Genomic DNA, 23,767 nt, shown 5'->3' on the forward strand with positions numbered 1-23,767 from the left:
CAGCCTATTCCTTTTCGGTCATTCTTTTTATTTTATTTTTGTGTGTAAATGTGTATGATTGTTAAATGTGTATCGTACTGTTAATTTGATCACACAAAATAGTGTACCGTGGGATATTGTCTGGTGTGCTGTGGGAGATTATGTAATTTCACCGAATTGGGTTAAAAATATTTTTTGCAAACCAGTAATTAAAATCCGTAAATGTGCCATTGTTGAGTGTTTGTGTCGTCTAGAGCTCGGCAAAGTAACTGTGTAATACTCTTCCATAGCAGTAGGTGGCAGCAGGTAGCTAATTGCTTTGTAGATGTCGGGAACGACGACAATGGTTAGCAGGTAAAAAAGTGTCCAATGTTTAAACCAAAAATAAACAAAAGGCGAGTGCCGTTAAAAAAAGGCACTGAAGCTCAGGGAAGGCTATGCAAAACTAAAACTGAACTGGCTGCACAGAAAACAAAAACAGAATGCTGGACGACAGCAAAGATTTACAGCGTGTGGAGCAGACGGCGTCCACAAAGTACATCCGTGAATGACATGACAATCAACAACAAAATAGGAGCGTAAGACAAGAACTAAAACACTACACACAGGAAAACACCAAAAAAACTCCAAATAAATCACAGTGTGATGTGACAGGTCGTGACAGTACACCTACTTTGAGACAAGAGCTATAGTGATGCATGCTTGGTTATGGTTGGAATTCATATCAAACAATTGCAAGAACGACTTTTTTTGTCAATATCGGCTGCTGGGTTTCATTTTTTAATGTTTTCTGCTGGTGGTGTGCCTCAGAATTTTTTCAATGAAAAAAATATGCCTCGGCTCAGAATAGGTTGAAAAACACTGGATTGTATGAGCGAAATAAACTAATTTCATCCATTCATTCATATATGTTGAAGTGAATTAATTAACTCATACTATGTTTTGCATATGGTGAATGTATATATTTATCTGGGAGAAAGCAAACCACCAGGTTAACTAGTAGGTATTTCAGTTTGGGCACATAATATCATAGGGCCTTTTAGTACTGACATTTGTGTGTGGATTGGATTAGTTCTCACGAAAGAAGAGGTAATAAAGTTGGACCTTGGTATGCAAAGTTGATGGCCGTAGCCGTGAGAAGAGATTAAGGCTATGTCTACACTAAACCGGACAACCCCTTAAACAAATAATTATTTGGCCTAAGCATCGTGTCAGCCACACTAAACCATCGTTTAAGGTAATAATGGATAATTTTTTACATGGGTAAGTGCGCTGTGTATTTCTTGAATCTCCGGCTCTTAGCTTTGTATGGACTCATTGATCGTTTACAAACTGAGTTCGGAGAGCAAGTGATCTTACATGTGGAACGGTCTTTTCCGTACTCTCTTGTTATCGTGCTTGGTGACTTTAACAAGGGAAATTTGAGCCAGGAATTACCCAAGTATAGGCAGTTTATTAAATGCCCGACCAGAGAGGAGAACACTTTGGATCACTGTTACACCACAATAAGTAAGGCATACCATGCAGTGCCGCAGGCTGCTCTAGGACTATCAGATCATGTGATGGTGCACTTAATCCCTTCATACAGACAGAGACTGAAACTGGCTAAACCTGTTATAAAGACCATTAAGAAGTACACCGCTGAGACTGTGGGGAAGCTGCGCGCATGTTTGGAGACGACAGACTGGGAGGCAATTGGAGCGGCCACGGACAATCTGGACGAGTATACGGACACTGTGACTTCATACATACAGTTCAATGAGGCGCGTATCATTCCAATGCGCACCAGGGCTTGTTATAACAACGATAAGCCCTGGTTCACACCCAGGTTGTCGCCTCCTTCCCTTCTCTGATACACAACACTGGAGCTGAATGTCCAGAAAACAGTGAAGATGATCTTGGACTTCAAGAAAATCAGAGCCCCACCATCCCCCCTCACCCTGATTGACTCTCCCACCCCCGTCTCCATTGTGGACTCCATCCGTTTCTTGGGCACCACCATCACCCAGGACCTCAAGTTGGAGCCGACCATCAACTCCCTTATCAAGAAGGCCCAGCAGAGGATGTACTTCCTGCGGCAGCTGAAAAAACTGAAGGTGCCGACCAAGATGCTGGTGCAGTTCTACTCAGCAATCATCGAGTCCATCCTCACCTCCTCCATCACCGTGTGGTTCCCCGGCGCCACAGTCCGGGACAAGCATCGACTGCAGCGCATGTACGTGCTGCTGAGAAGGTGATTGGCTGAAAACTCCCACCCCTCCAGGACCTGTTCTCCTCCAGGACCAGGAGGCGTGTAGGTCGTATCACAGCTGACTCTTCTCACCCTGAACACAAACTATTCTCCCCTCCCTCCTCAGGCAGGAAACTACGGTCCATCCAGACCCACACCTCCCGCCACCTGAACAGTTTTTCCCCTCGGTCATCAGACACATAAACAATTACAAGATCTGATAGCTCAGTTACAGCTCATGTTATTCTATTATTTGTTATATGTGTTTTATGTTGCACGATTGCGCCAAGTAAAATTCCTACTTTGTGAACCTGTTCTCAAACAATGGCAATAAAAACTCTTCTGATTCTGATTTTGATTTCCCCCTGGCTCTTCTCCCTGTATACAAACTGCTGCACCTCCACTCACCAGTCCGTAAAGCTGCTCAAGTTTGCGGACGACACTACCCTCATCGGGCTCATCTCTGATGGCGACGAGTCTGCCTACAGGAGAGAGGTGGACCGGCTGGCGTCCTGGTGCAACCTCAACAACCTAGAGCTGCACGCCCAGAAAACAGTGCAGATGATTTTGGACTTCAGGAAAGTCAAAGCTCCACCATCCCCCCTCACCCTGATCTCCATTGTGGACTCCATCCGTTTCTTGGGCACCACCATCACCCAGGACCTCAAGTGGAAGCCGACCATTAGCTCCCTCATCAAGAAGGCCCAGCAGAGTATGCACTTCCTGCGGCAGCTGAAGAAACTTAAGGTGCAGACCAAGATGCTGATGCAGTTCTACTCAGCCATCATCGAGTCCATCCTCACCTCCTCCATCACCGTGTGGTTCCCCGGCGCCACAGTCCGGGAAAAGCATCAATTGCAGCGCATCATACGTGCTGCTGAGAAGGTTATTGGCTGCAAGCTCCCATCCCTCCAGGACCTGTTCTCCTCCAGGACCAGGAGGCGTGTGGGTCGGATCACAGCTGACTCTTCTCACCCTGGACACAAACTATTCTCCCCTCTTCCCTAAGGCAGGAGACTACGGTCCATCCAGACCCACACCTCCCGCCACCTGAACAGTTTTTACCCCTCGGCCATCAGGCAAATGAACAATAACAAGATCTGATAGCTCAGTTACAGCTCATGTTATTCTATTCTGTGTTATATGTGTTTTATGTTGCACGATTGCACCAAGTAAAATTCCTTGTTTGTGAACCCGTTCCCAAACAATGGCAATAAAAACTATTCTGATTCTGATTCTGATTCTGAAGTCAGGAAGTAACGTCAGAAAGAACACGCCACAGCCAGCTTCATAACAACCGGAGCTAACCAGTGGAAAGATAGAGGCGAGTCATCCAGACATGCCCGTGTTTCTCCTTCTTCTACATGTACAGACGCTTGTGGAAATCACACATAAATACATTAAGCCAGTGGTTCTTAACCTTGTTGGAGGTACCGAACCCCACCAGTTTCATATGGGAATTCACCGAATCCTTCTTTAGTGAGAAATAAAAGTTGTTGTTTTTTCAAATAAAAAAAAAAGTCATGTTTTTTTACTGGTGCACAAAATGAACCGTGCATGAACATCACCTTGTTCAAAGAACAAAACCAACACAGTGCATGAACTCACAACAAATTACACACCTTACACACATTACCATGAATTGATTAACGTGGACCCCGACTTAAACAAGTTGAAAAACGTATTCGGGTGTTACCATTTAGTGGTCAATTGTACGGAATATGTACTGTATACTGTGTAAACTGTACTGTTTCATATAATGTATTCTCTTCCTTTGCAATCTGCTAGTAAAAGTTTAAATCGATCAATCAAACAACCTGCAAATCAGATGGAAAATTAGGGGGAACATTGTTGGGTCCATAATACGCTGACAGGGAGAAGTTTTTATTTACACGATAAGTCGGATGCGTCTTTACCCCTGAGGCCGACTCACCGAACCCCTAGGGTTTGATCAAACCCAGGTTAAGAACCAGTGCCTTAAGCTAAGGAAACACGTGATTGCAGCTGTTTCGAATGCAACATTTCTCAGACGGCAAGACACATTTTGAATGTCCGGGTCACCTGTGATTCTACTTACCAAAAAAACTATGTCCATTTGTCGAAGGGGAGACAACAAAAATGCAGGCTCCCGTGGATGTGATAAAAAGGTAGCGTGTGCTTTCTATTACTTGGTCGTTGAGGGAAAACTACGGAAAACAGCGAATGCATTTGGACTGGCAAAGCAGACCTTATCAGTTATTGTCCGCCATGTATGTCGCAGACTCAACGTCTAGGACCAGAATGTATAAAGTCACCAAAAACTAATGGACAATGAAGCCAAAAAAGTAAGGAGTGTCCTGACTAGATATCTAGGGCCCTAGATTGACTGATGTAAAATGTTCTTTATCACATTGTTTACTTTCACGTGTCCAATAAAGATGTGATTATTTATGATGGCTCAGGTGTGATTCACTTCAATAGGGCACCACAGCACGCTGGATCACAGTTAATTGAAATACCACAACACTGGATATTGTTCAGATAAGTTACATTTAATTTAAGAACTTGCACACAAAGCAACACTGGAGGTGACTATGATGTGCGCATTTTCTGCGCATGCGTATTAGGTCGCGTTGTGCCGGCGGACAGAGGGAGGGGCGGGGGGGCTCACTTAAACAACCATTGTGTGTGTGTGGACAAGGATAAGGTTAGGTAAGATTTACCCTGGATAACCTTAGCCGGCTTAGTGTAAAACGGGCCTAAATGTTTAGCTTGATGTAAACCTCTAAGATACAACCTACATCCGTTGTCTTCCCAGACACTTATGCACGGACATCTCCTTTTATGGTCAGGATGCACGAGCCTAATCTAGCACACACACACACACATACAGGGGGTAGGAATATAAAACTGATGGTTTGGCTTCTCCAGTTGAGGAGTCCTTCATTTTTGACCTGACATCCTCCCAGGAACTGCAGTCCTGTGTAATGACGCTCGCTTTTAATAAAGCAACTTTTGGTTCAGTACAGCGTCTCCGACGTCTCGTTTGATCCAGCCGCACTGCCGTGTTGCCTTTCTGCTCGGGAGAGGGCGACAAGACCAGAAATAGACTTCAATGTCACAGATTAGATTAAGATTAAGATTAAGGTACCAATGATTGTCACACACACACTAGATGTGGTGAAATTTGTCCTCTGCATTTGTCCCATCCCCTTGGGGAGCAGTGGGCAGCAGCGGTCTCAGGGCGGACACTCTAACCACTATAGCTAATGTCCTAGCATGATATCATACATCTATGTAGTGGATCTCATTATATGATCTGCCATGATAAACTCGGTAACAGTGTTTCTAGGGATTGGATTTATGAATACTGTACAGGACCCGAGTGGGTTTCCTGGAAGGTGATCAATGGATCGCTCGAAACAACTCCAGCGACTCAATGACTCTTGACAGCCATTGTTGCCACAGATGCATCCGATCTGATTTTGCGTGGAGCATCGCCGCACTCCTCGCCAAACACTGATACCACCGGAGAACAGGGAAAAAAAAAGAAAAGCCTAAGCTTGTAATCCAATCGGATTCAGAACTTCAACGAGATCTGCCTCCTCTCAGCGTGTGAACAAAAAACAGCCTAGAATTCACGGGTAAATGCTAGACTAGAGCACCTCCATACTGTAATTCGATTGGCTGGGATTGAGTGTTTCCTTTTGTAGCAGCTGCAGTCTGCCACATTTAAACAAGACACTCTGTCTCTCTCCACACAGTCTGGACCTCATCCAAACAGTTTTTTGTCCTCCAGGTTGTAATAGTGGAGAAGTATTGTCAAGTGGGTATTAGTTCAAATGTGGTTGGCAGAGCAGATTACTCTCAATGAAGTGAAGCAAATTGTCTAATTCCTTTCAGAGGCCGCATCTAATCGGCTTTATCTATCACGGGGATCGTACCAGACCACTAAATCATCTAGAATGAGAATAATGTACAAAACCCAAAACCAGTGAAGTTGTCATGTTGTGTAAATGGTCAATAAAAACAGAATACAATGATTTGCAAATACTTTTCAACCTATATTCAATTGAATAGACTGCAAAGACAAGATATATATATATATATATATATATATATATATATATATATATATATATATATATATATATATATATATATATATATATATATATATTTTTTTTTTTTTTTTTAATTTTTTATTTTATTTTATTTATTTATTTATTTATTTATTTATTTATTTATTTATTTATTTATTTTTTTGTCCTGTCCAGCTTCTCAGGAAAAGCATATAGTTGATGTAGGTGCCCATATCGACTGTTTAGATTTACTTTACAAAAGAGAAGTGTAGGATACTTCTCTTGTTGCCTTATTTGTATTTCACTTTATTAAATGTATTTTTATTATCATTTGGTGCAGCCGGGACGGCGCAGGAGGGGATAGAAAGAGAAAAAAGGAAGACAGCGGGGTAAATTGCGGGGACAAGAGGGGAATAAGACAGACAGACAAAAACAACAACAGCAAACACAACAACAACAACAATAGAGCAACATCAGCAAATACGATATGTACAAATATGATGGTAAGAGTGATAGCAAAGAACCAGTTAGCGAAATAGATAATAATACAGAAATGACAATGAGCATTATTACACTACAAATGGAGCAATACAAATACCAATATAAATAGTGCTATTGATAATGAACAATACCAATACTTTACCTCTATTATCAACAATACAGTTGTTCAAATGCAACAATACATATACGTCATGATAACTAGAGATACAAAAGAATGCAGAAAAATGGAGGGGAAGAAAGAGAAGCAACCTATATTAACCTTGTAGATTGTTATAGTAAAAAATAATTAAAAGAAGATCACAGACATGCTGACACACAAGGTCACTACCCCAGCAGCTGGCCGACTCGCAGCACCTCGGAATACCTTACAGCACCAAGCTACCACAATAGATGTGGGGACTAGACCCAGCAGGCCCCAACCAAGACGGGCACCCGGAAGGGATGGACGGTGGGACCCAGGAGCTCCAGACACGCAGTCCGGATGCAGTAGCCTGAGGCGACAACCCCCGCCCGACAAGCAGGCCCAGAGCGTACCCCCAGAAATATACATAAATATATATATATATATATATATATATATATATATATATATATATATATATATATATATATATATATATATATATATATATATATATATATATATATATATATACATATATATACATATACACATACACACATATACATATATATACACACATACACACACATATATATATATATATATATATATATATATATATATATATATATATATATATATATATATATATATATATATATATATATATATATATATATATATATATATATATATATATATACACACACACATACATACACATACACACATATATCCATACATATACACACATATGCACATATACAGTACATATACACATACACATACACATCTATAAACACACACATACCTATACTCAAACATGCACACACATATACATAGCAGTGACGTGCGGTGAGTTTCATGACTGGTGAGGCACTGACTTCATCACAGTCAGATTTACAAACATATGAACCCTAAAGAGTATCTTATTCACCATTTGATTGGCAGCAGTTAACGGGTTATGTTTAAAAGCTCATACCAGCATTCTTCCCTGCTTGCCACTCAGCATCAAGGGTTGGAATTGGGGGTTAAATCACTAAAAATGATTTCCGGGTGCGGCGCCGCTGCTGCCCACTGGTCCCCTCACCTCCCAGGGGGTGAGCAAGGGGATGGGTCAAATGCAGAGGACAAATTTCACCACACCTAGTGTGTGTGACATTCATTGGTACTTTAACTTAACTTTAACTTTACACATACAAACTGTAGCACACAAAAAAGCACATTTAATGAAAAAAACTTTATTATGGTCTTACCTTTACTTATAAATGAAGCGCAGCTCCTTTTGAACAAAAGTATCGATAACTTGTTTATAGAAGTCTTCCTTAACTTTCTTCAGTTTTATAAGTCTCTCTGTCTCGATGGAGATCTTCCTTTAAGTATTACCTCCTGCTTCGATTGAAAGTCCAGTTTAGAAAACTGTTTTATTTTAGATACTGTATGTAATCCTCCATGTTAATAGTCCAGGCAAGAGGAAAAAATAAACGATCGCTGCTAACTGTTGCTGCTTGTTGTCACTTCTTCTGCAGCCGAGTAGTCGCAAGAATGATCTCTGGGATCACTACCACCCTCTACCACCAGGAGGCGGGATTACTGCGAGCCTCACACAGTGCGTCTTTTGCATACGTTTTGTGATTGCTCAGAACAAGAAATACGTTACACACATACAGTTGTTGACAAAATACACTATACATTATATACCTCAGCTAACTAAACTATGGAAATGTTTAATTCATATAGCAATACGGTCTCACTGCACAGCAGGCCAGCAGTTAGCCGAGTCATTGCGCAATCCATGGTGAGGCTCAACTCAGTGACGTGCCTCAACTGGCTGGTGACTCACCGCAAGTCTCTTCTCAGTATTTGAACGGCAAATGTGAAAATTCAGCGATTTTGAATAAAAATAATCTAAAACTGGTGAAGTTAAATGGAAAAAACTTTATAGTATAATCACTGGATACATATAACAATTTAATTATTTGTTTTTCTTTTTACATTTTTTTTCTTTCCATGATGGCACGTGAAGCCCCGCCTGCCTCCCCTGACTGCACGTCACTGATACATACATATACATACATACACACATTTACATACCTACATCCATCGATCCACATGCACACACACACACACACACACACACACACACACACACACACACACACACACACACACACACACACACACACACACACACACACACACACACACAAACACACACACACACACACACACACACACACACATACACACACACACACACTAATATTTATGCAACAACAAATCCATACACAGGCCGGCAGGACAGCGATCAAGTGCCGGCACCCACTGCCCACTGAGAACCAGCCGATCTCCTCCCCCAAGCCCCACAGGTTCAGCCGCGCACTCCCGTCACCCAGGGACAACTCCCGACACGCCCGCCCCACACGACGACTTGACACCGGGCGCGAAGGGCAGCGCGGCAGGGCGCAAAGACAAGATAAGTAATGTTCACACTCAGAAACTTTTTTTTTTTTTTGCAAATAATCATTAACTTACAATTTAATGGCAGCAACACATTGCAAAAAAGTTGTTACAGGGGCATTTTTACCACTGTGTTACATGGCCTTTCCTTTTAACAACACTCAGTAAACGTTTGGGAAATGAGGAGACACATTTTTGAAGCTTTTCAGGTGGAATTCTTTCCCATTCTTACTTGATGTACAGCTTAAGTTGTTCAACAGTCCGGGGTCTCCACGCTGTGTAACACATGGCTTGGCATTGTCTTGCTGAAATAAGCAGGGGCGTCCATGATAACGCTGCTTGGATGGCAACATATGTTGCTCCAAAACCTGTATGTACCTTTCAGCATTAATGGTGCCTTCACATATGTGTAAGTTACCCATGCCTTGGGCACTAATACACCCCCATACCATCACAGATGCTGGATTTTCAACGTTGCCCCTATAACAATCCGGATTGTTCTTTTCTTCTTTGTTCCGGAGGACACAACGACCACAGTTAACAAAAACAGAACACAGATCAGATCACAGAACACTTTTCCAATTTGCATCAGTCCATCTTAGATGAGCTCGGGCCTAGCGGAGCCGGCAGCGTTTCTGGGTGTTGTTGATAAATGTCTTTGGCTTTGCATAGTAGAGTTTTAACTTGCACTTACAGATGTAGCGACCAATTGTAGTTACTGACAGTGGTTTTCTGAAGTGTTCCTGAGCCCATGCGGTGATATCCCTTACACACTGATGTCGCTTTTTGATGCAGTACTGCCTAAGGGATCGAAGGTCCGTAATATCATTGCTTACGTTCAGTGATTTCTCCAGATTCTCTGAACCTTTTGATGATATTACGGACCGTAGATGGTGAAATCCCTAAATTCCTTGCAATAGCTTGTTGATAAATGTTGTTTTTAAACTGTTGGACAGTTTGCTCACGCATTTGTTGACAAAGTGGTGACCCTCGCCCCATCGTTGTTTTTGAAGAACTGAGCATTTCATGGAAGCTGCTTTTATACCCAATCATGGCACCCACCTGTTCCCAATTAGCCCGTTCACCTGTAGGATGTTCCAAATAAGTGTTTGATGAGTATTCCTCAACTTTCTCAGTCTTTTTTGCCACCTTTGCCAGCTTTTTTTTTAAACATGTTGCAGGCTTCAAATTCAAAATGTGCTAATATTTGCAAAAAATAACAATGAACTTTAAAGGCCTACTGAAAGCCACTACTACCGACCACGCAGTCTGATAGTTTATATATCAATGATGAAATCTTAACATTGCAACACATGCCAATACGGCCGGGTTAACTTATAAAGTGCAATTTTAAATTTCCCGCTAAACTTCCGGTTCGAAACACCTCTGAGGGTTGACGTATGCGCGTGACGTCAATCATTGAAACGGAAGTATTCGGACACCATTGAAGTCAATACGAAATAGCTCTGTTTTCATCTCATTATTCCACAGTATTCTGGACATCTGTGTTGGTGAATCTGTTGCAATTTGTTCATTGCATTATGGAGAAAGAAGCTGAGCAAGCAAAGAAGAAAGTTGTCGGTGCAAAGTGTCTATTTTGCGAGGGAAGTCAGCAACAACACGTACACAGCCGGCGCTTCTTTGTTTACATTCCCGAAAGATGCAGTCAAGATGGAAGAACTCGGACAACAGAGACTCTTACCAGGAGGACTTTGATTTGGATACACAGTTGCGATAACGTGAGTACACAGCTGCGCTTCCAAACATTTGATCGCTTGCTATAACTAGCTCGAGCTAGTAGCTAGGAGCTAGGAGCTAGCATTAGGATTAATTTGTGGCATATTAAATATAAGCCTGGTTGTGTTGTGGCTAATAGAGTATATATATGTCTTGTGTTTATTTATTGTTGTAGTCATTCCCAGCTGAATATCAGGTCCCACCCGCGCGCTTCCAAACATTTGATCGCTTGCCCGTACGTGCGTGTCATGTACGTAACTTTGATTAAATATATAAGCTTTATGAACCTTGGGTTAGGTGGACGGTTGTTTGGGCTGAGTGAGTGTGTGTGTTGTGCAGGTGTTTGAATTGTATTGGCGGGTTATATATACAGGATCCCGTCCATATTCCCCGCTCGAGCTATAACTAGCTCGAGCTAGTAGCTAGGAGCTAGCATAACAAACACCTAGGTGTTTTTATGCGGGATTAATTTGTGGCATATTAAATATAAGCCTGGTTGTGTTGTGACTAATAGAGTATATATATGTCTTGTGTTTATTTACTGTTGTAGTCATTTCCAGCTGAATATCAGGTCACCCCCGGCTCTCACAGCATCTTCCACTCCCCACTAGTCCTTCACTTGCACTTTCCTCATTTAAAAATATTTCATCCTCGCTCAAATTAATGGGGAAATCGTCGCTTTCTCGGTCCGAATCTCTCTCACTTCATGCGGCCATCATTGTAAACAATAGGGAACTTTGCGTATATGTTCAATTGACTATGTCACGCTACTTCCGGTAGGGGCAAGCCTTTTTTTATCAGATACCAAAAGTTGCGATCTTTATCGTCGTTGTTCTATACTAAATCTTTCAGCAAAAATATGGCAATATCGCGAAATGATCAAGTATGACACATAGAATAGATCTGCTATCCCCGTTTAAATTAAAAAAATTCATTTCAGTAGGCCTTTAAGTATCTTGTCTTTGCAGTCTATTCAATGGAATATAGGTTGAGAAAGATTTGCTAATCATTTTATTCTTTTTTTTTTTACCATTTACACAACGTGACAACTTCATTGGTTTTGGGTTTTGTAAAAAACACTTTTAAAAGACCCATATTCAACCTAATTTTAATGGGGGTCACATTTCCAGAAATGTGCCGGACTTCTAATTATCAGTCTTTATTAGTATAAAGTAGGGTTTGTACGGTATATTGGTACTAGTAGAGTGTCTGCGATACTAATGAGTGAGAAACAGTACTATACAGCCTCTAAAAAGTACAGATTCCCTATTTTTATTGTTATTTTTTATTAACAGCCCTGACGGCACGTTGTCACGTCATGACATTGCTGGTTTTACAAGCAGAGGAGCATGTTTGGCAGCGCACACACACAGAGTACTTACAAGCAGACACAGTGTGTAGACAGAAAAGGCAGAACGGACGCATTTTGGCCCAAAAACTAAAGATAAAGAAGAAAATATAACACTAAAACGTCAGTTTACAAGATGTGCTTTAAGACATGGCTAGCTAGCTAGCAGCTAACATCCATCCGCAGACTGAAGTGTTTTAGCTACTTCTAAATCACTAATCCTGGTCTCCATGGCGACAAATAAAGTAAGTTTCTTACAAGTATCATCCCTGCACGACGAGGCATAGCTAAACATGCCCTAGGAGTATACCCTAGGAGGATACAATAGCTCACCACTAACAGGCTAGCGCTCCTGAATGTAAACAAATGCCATGGGTGGATCTACACCTGACATCCACTGTAATGATACCAAGTACAAGAGTGTATCTAGTCGATACTACTATAATGTATTTTATCGTCACAAAATCTTATTCCTTTTTAAAAAAATGTATATTATGTTTATAAACTCAGGAAACTCAGACACATCCTGGATGAAAACCAACGCTTCCCATCCAACCTGACGGAGCTTGGGAAGTGCTGCAAAGAAGAATGGGCAAAAAGGAATGGGCGAAAACTGCCCAAGGATAGGTATGCCAAGCTTATGGCAGCTTATTCAAAAAGACTTAAAGCTGTAATTGCTGCCAAATGTGCATCAACTATTGAGCAAATGCTGTGAATACTTTTGTCCATATGATTTATTTTTTATTTTTTTATACATGGTCATTATAGGGTATTGTGTGTAGAATTTTGAGGACAACAATTAATGTATTCCATTTTGGAATAAGCCTGACAAAATGTGGAAAAATCAAAGCGCCGTGAATACTTTGCGGATGCACTGTATATGTCAGTGGTTCTTAACCTTGTTGGAGGCACTGAACCCCACCAATTTCATATGCGCACTCACGGAACCCTTCTTTAATGAAAAATAAAATGTTGTTTTTTTTCAAATTCAAGAAAAAGTTATGTTTTTTTACTGGTGCACAAAATGAACCGTGCATGAACATCACCTTGTTCAAAGAACAAGACCAACACAGTGCATGACCTCACTACAAATTACACACTTTACACACATTACCATGACTTGATTAACATGGACCCCGACTTAAACAAGTTGAAAAACTTATTCGGGTGTTACCATTTAGTGGTCAATTGTACGAAATATGTACTGTACTGTGTAAACTGTACTGTGTATTCGCTTCCTTTGCAATCTGCTAGTAAAAGTTTCAATCGATCAATCAAACAACCTGCAAATCAGATGGAAAATTACAGTTTTTATTTACACGATAAGTCGGATGTGTCTTTACCTCCGCCGAACCCCTGTGGCCGACTCACCGAACCCCTAGGGTTCGATCGAACCCAGTTTAAGAACCACTGGTATATGTAGTATTATTTAAAGTATATTGTTGCATAATGAATCATATTTACATGTTGGTGAAATATTTAAACTGTGTGTAACAGTTTGAAAGCAAGTACAAGTTTGGAAAAAATCATATGCAAAATGACACTGATTCATTCTTAGTGTGACAGTTTGATAACTAAGAATTGAGAAAGTATCATGAAGAGATCAGTTGCAACGCTGAATGTGCAGATAATATTTAAAAGTAGCTAAATGCACTACTTGTTTGAGTCAAAGTTCTGTTTAGCGCATATCCCAGAATGCAACGGGACGCTTCAAATTAGAATCAGCTTTATTGGCCGAACACAAGGAATTTGACTTAGTAGACCATACTCTTTTTGATTAATGAAAGGAATAAAGGAAAACACAGCAACTACGTGAGCATGCAGTACCAAAGACCCAAATTAGCCACATTTTTGGCTAATTTGGGGGCTGATTACTTGTTTTTTCATGACAAAAAGATATATTATCTGGTTGTGTAGGAGCCACATTATTACGTCAAGTGTATAGCATTGGTTATATAAGCACAGGTGTCGGAATTTAGAACTAGAAATGAGCTAAAAGTTTCTTTGAAGGAAACCAGACTTTGAACTGTTGAAAAAAAACAGCCTGTTATTATAGTTATTTTCTTTTCATTCTTTTTTTTAATCAAGGAAACGATTACGGGTAGCAGCTATGAGATAAAATGTGCAACAAAATTATTGACATTTATAAAACTATTATTTTATCGGTGGGAATTATTCCTAAATGTTGGCATTATTTTTGCTGTGTTTTCTTGTGAACATTCCATAAGACAGTGGCATATTTCCGTGCTTTAACAGCGACATATTTTATTATTATTTTTTGTCCCTCACCTAAAAAACTCTGTAGCACAAGATAATTTCAACAATACAGAGAAAAATACACAAATATTGAGTAAGAATAAAATGAATGGATGCATATAAAAGTATTAATACAACTAGAACAAAGATGTCAAACTGGTTTTCATTAAGGGCCACATGGCAGTTATGGCTGCCATCAGAGGGCCGTTTGTAACAGTGAATAATGTATACATTTGCCTCTGGATTTCATTATTAATCATATAAATTGTCTTCTAAAGTAAGATTGGTAAATGTATATGAGGCATAACTTCCAATAAGACATCTCCCGTGAGTGCAATCATTTCATGATATTTAATACACAATTTGGATCACCTTGGATGTGCTGCGGCATTGCGCTTCTCCCTGGAGATGACGCTAGCCTGAAACACAGCTATTCATTTTATGGTGGCCGTCACTTATTCGTATTAAAAGTGCGGCCATTAATTGACTGTGTGTGAGTGTGTTCATGTTTGTGGAACTTTAAAATCGCTGTGCCACATGTAAAGGCCGCTAAAACAGCGCAACACTTCTCTTAAAGCGACACAGCACCACTGTTGTGTTTTTTGTTTTTTACAGAAAAATTTGGCAGCTTGGTTGCCGGAATTTTACTATTAAATATACATTGGTTTTTACAACATTATATAGTTAATGGAAAAACAGTACACTTTCCTTTTTTTATTCTGGCAACTTAGCTGCCAGTTTTTCTACCGTAAAAACAAGTGCACCGTCTTTCCATTTACAGTAATACACCGTTAAAAACAAGATTTTACAGTAAAATTATGACAGCTCAGTCAACAGAATTTTATGCAAAAATTTTTTAGGTTTTTTTCAATTTACAGTAATATTACAGCCACTGGAGTTAAAGTCACAGTCGGATATTAAACTTTTCTCCACAAAACTGAAAAAGTGGCTTAAGGAAAATCAGAAGTGTGAGCACTAGAACTGGGTCTAGTACGGACAAATGGGGCCAATTATTTTCGATGTGTTTTTAGTTTTGCACTCGTCTTAATCCTTTTGTATGTGTTTTTCACTTTTCTCAACTTGTCTTTAAAAGCCTAACCAGGGACGAGGGTTGCCAATCAGCCTGTGGCTAGAAGTCCTATGTACTTTGACATCGGTTACCTAAGGGTGACAATGTTTCATTGTACTGACCCTGTCAAATAAATACATAAACAAATCCTGTAAAGAACACCGTAAAATGTATTGTCATTTTTATTAATTTGATGGGTAGTGTGGATAATACATATGTTTAAGAGTTATTTCTTTATTAATAATCATGTTTGAATCAGCTCATATTTTTCCATGTATACTCTGTATACCAGTTTCTCTTTGTCTTCAGATTGCCTGTTTAGACAGGGTCATAAACCATCAGGAATGTGAACACAACCCCCAAGTCTCTCTTCTTATCAGTGTTGAGAGGAGGGGGGGGGGGAGAGATGGGGGCTTTCTTTGTGTGAAAAGAGTTGCTTTTTCCTTTGGAATGCCAGATCAACTTGGGCTACGCATTTGGATGTGTTGTTCGAGGCTGGTCTCTATTCTCAAATATATGACAATAAATTACAAAATACCTATTCTGTGCTTGGTGGTACCTTTGAGTTCAGTTTATATGTCATTAAGGAACTTGGGACTGACCAGCGTTTTACATCCCACTTGGAGGAAAATCTGGTCAAACGCAACAATTTGGGGGCTTCGTCCGAGATGACACGCTGACAATTGGACCTTCTCTTGCAATCTTCTGGACAGACTCACATGGCCAAAACATAATTCAAGGTAAGCAGAACCTTTCTTTTTAGATAAAATCTGCATTAGGAGTCTGCCCAGAAGTCTGTAAGTTAAACACTGCTTTGTACCCCAGACACAGAATGGTGATTTTGATAGATTGATTGCATTTTTGCCGAGCCTGCCATTGCATTAAAATTGTAAATAAGTGGTCAACTCACGTCATTGTGTCTCGATTACCGTGACGGGCAGTTTCATTGACGAGTGAACTAATAGTTGGGTGTGGCTCACCCTGGGTAGTTGGTCGCCGCCTAAAAGAGTAACGGGTTGGATGCCCATCATATGGTACAGTAAATACTCCCTGGTTGTAAGATCCCTGTGACATCTTTATGTGCACACAAATTAAGGATGGGTTGGAGGCCATTTGTAAAATACAATAAATACTCCCTGGTTGCGAGTTCCATACGGCATTAACGTGTGCGTTAAAATTAAGAATCGTACGGGAGGAGGCCCTTCTGTACCATATGATAAATTCCACGGCTGGAGGCCATTTTTAATAAATACAATAAAGATTCCCTGGTTGTGAGGTCCAGGCGACACTTTAGTGTGCGCCAAAATTAAGGAAAAATAGACACAATGGCCAAAGAGTGTGACAGAAAAGAATGTGATGACGGCTGGGGAAAATGTGATGAATCATTACTGTTTAATAATCAATTGAATGCACTGTTGTCGACAATGGAATTAGCAGGTAGAGTTTAAAAAGAAAAAGAAAAAAAAAGAAAAGAGAACGTTCCTTGAAAGGGTTAAGAGGGAGTTTACAATACTCGAAAAGTTGTGAACTCAAACGTCTGGTAAAATAAAAAATAAAATAAAAAAGTAACTGGAAGTTTTATGGTAAAGTGAAACGCAGAGAGAGTGCTTACGTGTGCGTGTGTGTGTGTGCGTAGGGCTGTAGGCACTTGCTTGTGTGTGCGTGAGTGCTTACACGTGCATGTGTGTGTGTGTGCGCTGGTGAAAATGGAACAGGCAGGTCAAGAGAAAAAAGAGCAGGGTTGGTGCTCGAGAATTTAAGAGTTTGGCGTATGATAAAAGTAAACGGGGATTACGTGGAAAAACGAAATGCAGCAAAAGAACAGATGATTAATGAGACAAATATGACAGATGGATTGATTGGTCTTTTGCCTGCCGCGCATGCGTAAGACAATTCAAACGACCCGCCCAGACTTTGACTAAGCCACCGCCCTATGATGTAAAGCCGGAGGCGTCTTTATACCCACTTTTGACAGTCACAGAAGGAGCCCTGGTGGTCGAAACAGAAACAAAGCTCTCTGGTTCACCCCCTACTCCTGTGACAAATGAGGGCGGTGCTCACACAGCCTCTCTAAGATTGAACCCTCCTCCAAAACTAACGCTGTCTCCTGAGTGTAAATCACCTCTGGTGCCTAAGCCCCAAAATAACATCCACCCAGCGGAAAACCTCCCGAATATGCCTAATCTTACTAGACAGCAGATAATGCATGAGTCAACGCAAAACTCCTCACTTTACACGCCAGACCATTTTGTTGCCATAAACAAATGCCCTCCCCCAGTAGATGACAGTCTCTCACGTGCACATCAGACATTCTTGAACAACACACAACAGAGCCAGACTTTGTGGTCTCCTGTAACTGTTAATGGCTCAATGGAAGGCTACATTGACCAACACCCACATGAACCACATGCATACAACACACGCTTAAAAAAAAAGCTGGAGCGGCAGATTTCAATATAAGCCTTTTGCTGTGGCAGACATGCAAGCCATTGTTGAAAAACTTCCACCTGTGTCTGAAGGTGGGAGTCTTTGGCTCAACACATTAGACAAGCTAACAGCAGGATACACTCTCTCCGTAGCACACTTTAGAGGCATTTTGTATCGTTGTGTTTCCACACAAGATGGCAAAAATACAGAACAACAAGCAGGATTAATGGCTGAATCTTCGACCTCAACGATAACACCATACGTTACAAACATAGCTACTGCTATGCGCAGTCTCTTTCCCCAAGATGAGGATGATAAGGCTAATGACAGAGCAGCAAGGAAGCAACTCCTTAATTTACAGATCGCTGAAGATAAAAGGTCAAAAGAACTAATTAGTAAAAAATCAGCTAGGGTATATTCAGCACTGGGTGACCTTTCTTCTGAGTTCCAACAGGTGGAGGAAAGAATCCTCAACAGACGTGCGACCAGACGGTTGGACTCGGGTGGTGGACAACACGGTGCTTCAAAGCCAGTGCGGGGTGGAAACTGTTTCGGCTGTGACCAGCCTGGTCACTGGAGTCGTGACTGTCCGAACATTTTCGAACAGGAAAGGTTCCGTAGTGCCAACAAACGAACACAAAAGCGTGGCAAAGGACGCCCACCGCAGGAGCCCCAGCAGGAGATACAGACTGGCCCCCGGCTGGACATGAGTGTCAACGACAATGTTATCAGTTTGTGATTGACACTGGCGCCACCCATTCGATTCTGAATGCAGAGGTACCAAAGAAACTGTGTGCTTCCTCTTTAAAGGTCAAAGGCTTCACTGGGGTCACAAGAAGGTTACCTGTCACCAAACCACTTCCGGTTCAGATTGCTGGACCTCCTTTACAGACTGTACCCTGACATTCAAATCGCACAGAAGGAACATTCCTGGTGTTACCTGACGGCTCAACCACCAAGCTGCGACACCACTACCAAGGCTCCTCCATGAGCTCATACCACAGCCTGAAACAACAGGAATGGCTGACATCCAACTGCTCTAACAGTGAAAACCATGACTGGCTGAGATGCTTCCGTGTGTTCTGCCACCCGACTCGCCATATGTTATGATCACCAGTTAGACACTCATACCAGGAGACCTTTGACTCCTTTGTATATTTATATATGTTGGAACTCAAGGTGTGGTTGCTCATGTTGACCTATCTTTGAACTAGCATGGTATAAGATGGACACAATTGTGTCCCACATTGTTCACTTGCTCTCTGTCTCGCCTACAAAACCAAAGAACTTAGGTGCAATGATAAGACACGGCGTAGCTGCCAAACATTACACCGACACCCAAATACCACATTTTCAATTGTTTAGGTTTAGCACATAGTTGTGTTAAACACATAACTATGGGCTGCACTTTAGACACCTGTAGGCTACGAGGAGCTAGCAGCTACACAACAGCTGAGCTAAAACGACACATTACACATTTAAGCATATCAAATAATTATAGTTGCTCATTACATACACAAAGTTGCCATGGCAGAAGTCTGATAGAAAGTATTCAGTAACAAACGTGTCCGCATCATTCGACTTTCTACAACATGAGCTTGACTTAATCAATTATTGGGGCCACCAGGTGTGGTAAAATTTAAAAATACTATTGATAAAGCATCCGCCATACGGGTAGTATTTTTCTAGTATTTGTGACAATATAAAATATAAGCATATTTAGTGGAGTTTGAGTTATTTGTGATATTGCTAAGGGGTCCCCTACCCTAACAACACCCCCCAGTGGACAACAGAGGCTAAAGAGACTATCATTGACCTCAAACATGACTTGTCCTCCGCTACTTGGCTATTAGTTGACCTTTTTCTTGGATGTTTCTGAAAGTGATAGTATTACTAACACAGTCCTTTTTTCAGAAACAGAAGGGGGTGAGTGAGGGTAGATACAGACTCCTTGGAACAAAATCGACAATCATCCGACTCTGACACATTCCATAGTTTTAACGTTTTTCCCGTGGGTAAGAAGTTATAACTAATTTCAATTTGAAAATAACGATTTTACACATCGATAGTACTTTAGTAGATCAAATTTAGAATATGGAGGAGGTGAGGGTGAACCATGTATAGTCTTTGATTTCACTGATATAATCAATACGGTACAAGGGAAAAGGTACGTACTGACTTGTGTTGAAAATTACAGTGGTTGGCCGGAAGCAACAACAACCTCAAAAGAGGATGCAATATCAGTAATTAAATGACTTGTGAATGACCTAGTACCCCGACATGGTTTCCCCAAAAAGATTAGGTCAGACAACGGCAACCATTAAAAAAAAAAAAATACTCACTTAGCCTTGGTCGAAAAGGCTTTTGGACTAGAACACAGGTTTGGGGTACCATCCCGAGTCCCAAGGTAAGGTTGAAAGGATGGACCAGAACATTAAAAACTAATTGGCTAAAATCTGTGCACAGACCAAATTTAATTGGATTGACATGTTGCAATTAGCGTTAATGATCATTCGAAGGTCCGTGAATAAAACTGTTTTACCGCCCTTTGAGTTTTTCACCCTATGAGCTGCATACAGGTCAGCCATTCACAGGACCAGCAGCCCCCCATGGAAGGAGGACTCAGCGTAAAACCAAAATGGTATTTTACACAAAAAATGCAGAATTTGTGTGCCAGTTCTTCTGTACAGATACGAGGATGACAGCCCGCCACTCCAGATTCCCTTCCGCCCGCTGAGAGGGTCAAGATCGAGGTCATCAAACGCAAGTGGACGGAGCCCAGGTGGACTGGTCCCTTCAAGGTCGTGGAACGGACGTCTCACGCCCTTCGACTAGCTGGAAAAGGGGACACCTGGTACCACCTCTCCCTCTACACTCCTGCTGAAGAACCTGACAGATTACCCGCGGATGTCATTGCTGACATCGCCACTACATCTGCCCCACTCGACCCCCTAGCAGCGCCTTTTGAGCCTGAGGCATCTGAAGAAGAACGGGAGCAGGAAACGACTCATTTTTAGTGTGTGTGTTAACGAGGTAACACACATAAGGGGTGATTGTGCTAGTAACCTCTCCCCCTCTAGGTCATAGAAGAGCGAGGCTTTAATTACACACACATAATCCTACAGCCCAGAAGACGACGCTGAGAGAGAGATTTTCTACCTATATTACTCTTTTTAACTTCTATATTGTATATCCTTATTTGAGACCAGTCTTTATACTCGAAGTTATCCAATTTCTCTTGCTTGTTTTCAGCATAACTACATGTGTCGTTACATTAAGTGAAAAGTTTGATGTTTATCCCCGTTTTGTTACCTAAATTACTCTGATATTGATAGACGAAAGGCAGGATGTTACACCTGGTAGTGTTCCCTGACGGACTGGTGCTTGGGCGTGTTCTACTGTCTTTGTGTCTCAGTTCTTCCTTCCTGACGACAGTGACTGACAAGTGTCTAAGAACAAACAGCGGACTTTAAATAGACTGGGTCAAAGGGGATAGCAAGACTTATTTTTTGACCTGTGCAATTACGGGGGACACAATAGCTATTACCGTGGTAATAACCTCTATATTTGTTACGACTCAACCCTGAACCATTGGTGTCGGAAGCAGACAACATACTCTAGTGGGTGGTGCCCCTCATGGACGAGTGTAACCCACTACACAGGGCCCTCTTTTTACCATTACCGCCTACCTCTACGATTAGAAGTTATTCAGAGAGGGATGACCTTTCAGAGGAATTTTGATCGTTCCCAGAATCCCCTTGCACTTACAATTATCGGAATGGGTGTTGTGCCAAGTCCCTTTTATGTTGTTTTGGGGGTTGAACAGGCTGGTACGGACCCTAAAGGGATTATTAAAATTAATATCCTTGAGAGGGCATTAACTACCTTTGCCCCCTCTGTAGCACCTAAAGTGCCACTCCACCTCGGTGACGTTACAAAATCTCTCACATCTGTGTATACTAATGACATCACCACTGAAGACCTGGTAGCGTTGACCTTAGGAGCAGGTGCAGGCAACCTATGGCTCAGGTGGATGACTAGCATGGCTAAGAGCCAAAACCTGGGTGACTGTGTTGCTTGTTCCGCTGGACGTCCTTTTCCCCACACTTACCCCGCTCCTTTTAAGTTGACTGACATAAATGGCTCAAACTGTCTTATTTCCTTGTTCTCTGAACCCACGCCACCAGGGTGCGATTTGTTGGCTAGTGTGTACCCTCCTGTTGACAATTCCACCCGACTTCTTCCATTTGTGGCCCAAAAGCTGAATTACACGTGTTTTCAATTCAAAGGACCATCTTCGTCCCCCAACAAATTGGGTGACATTAACCCTTCCTGGTGCAGCACACTGATAGATGGCTCAATGATAGGCCCTTGGGCACGAGCTGACTTATTCTGGTATTGTGGGGAGCACAGATTGTACATTAGAATCCCAACGTTATCCGTAGGGCTTTGTGCTATGGTTAGACTGGTGACCCCACTCACCCTAGTGGGTACAAAATTAACTCCCCTTGTAACTCCTGTCTCAGTGGCCACTCTAACTTCTCGCCGACGCTGCCATGTTTTATCTCGGAGGAGTGTAAAGGGCTCCTTTGATCTGATGAGAAACCCTGATGGTGTTTACTTTGATGCAATTGGACAACCAAGAGGGGTCCCCTCACAACAGAAATTGTGGTGTGAATCCTGTGCAGGTTTCGAGAACCTTCCTATCATTGGTGCTATTTTCCCTGTGACTGCTACTAAAAATGTAGAACGCATTAACTATGTTTTTTATAATCTGTTGAGACTGACCAACCTGACTCGTGACGCCGTTGAGGGACTTGCTGAACAACTTGCCCCGACCTCCCTCATGGCCATCCAGAACCGCATAGCCCTTGACCGCATCCTAGTCAAGGAAGAAGGTGTGTGTGCAATGTCTGGTGACCAATGCTGTACCTTCATTCCTAACAACACTGCCCCCGATGGCTCAGTTCAGAGGGCCTTAGAGGGCCTCCAGGCCCTGTCTAAGGAACTTACTGAAGTTTCAGGGGTCTCTGACCCCTTTAAAGATTGGCTCCAAAGCACATTTGGCAGGTGGACTGACCTAATTAAGTCTGTCCTGGTCTCCATTGGAGTTTTCTTGGCCGTCATAACCTAATGCGGATGCTTTATTGCCCCTTGTGCTAGGTCTCTATGCACCCGCATCATTGTTAGAGCTGTCAAAGGTCAACCCCACCCTGGTTCTGGGCTTGCTATGTCACTGAAGGGGGTCAAGCATAGCAGTGACTTTCAGGGACTGTTAGTTTCCTTCCCTGACAATGACGACATTGACGTTGACTCCCTCCTTCTCTCTCCCATGTAACTATGGTTTGATTGTTTATCGATAGCTTGCTCGAAAACCAAAACAGCACCTACTTTAATGTAGGGCGTACTTTAGAGGTGTTGCTCTCGTAGGAGAGATATTTTGGATAAGATCTGAAGGGGGATTGTGGATAATGCATATGTTTAAGAGTTATTTCTTTATTCATAATCATGTTTGAATCAGCTCATATTTTTCCATGTATACTCTGTATACCAGTTTCTCTTTGTCTTCAGATTG

This window comes from Entelurus aequoreus, linkage group LG06 (assembly GCF_033978785.1).
Source record: "Entelurus aequoreus isolate RoL-2023_Sb linkage group LG06, RoL_Eaeq_v1.1, whole genome shotgun sequence".
Classification (NCBI taxonomy): domain Eukaryota; kingdom Metazoa; phylum Chordata; class Actinopteri; order Syngnathiformes; family Syngnathidae; genus Entelurus; species Entelurus aequoreus.